This window comes from Monopterus albus, unplaced genomic scaffold (assembly GCF_001952655.1).
Source record: "Monopterus albus unplaced genomic scaffold, M_albus_1.0 scaffold251.1, whole genome shotgun sequence".
In the NCBI taxonomy this organism is placed as follows: domain Eukaryota; kingdom Metazoa; phylum Chordata; class Actinopteri; order Synbranchiformes; family Synbranchidae; genus Monopterus; species Monopterus albus.
This window is the reverse complement of record NW_018128131.1, coordinates 551905-552262: the sequence shown is the minus strand read 5'-3', so window position 1 is coordinate 552262 and position 358 is coordinate 551905.

Sequence of the window (358 nt, the reverse complement as noted above, 5' to 3'; positions counted from 1 at the left end):
TGCAAATAGCCTCCTCCTGTTCAGGTGTGAAAAAGGGCCCTCTGCCATGTGAAGTTGTGTGTCTTGCAGTCCTATGTGGAATAAATATAGTAATGCAAAATACAAATCCAGGAAGATAACATGTCACTGTATAAAGTATAGGCCTACTTACTGTATATTGTAAAATGCAAGTGGAATACTGTAATATTGTATGAAGCATTACAGAACAGTGCCTATTGTTAGATTACATACCTGTTCTGTCGACAAAAAATCTGAATGATTGAGGACACAGTTGTTCTCCCAACATTTGGCTGCCCCCTTCGACCAGGCTCAGCCATTGTAAGCCCATGATTGACAACGTGGTCTACAAGTGTGGCTC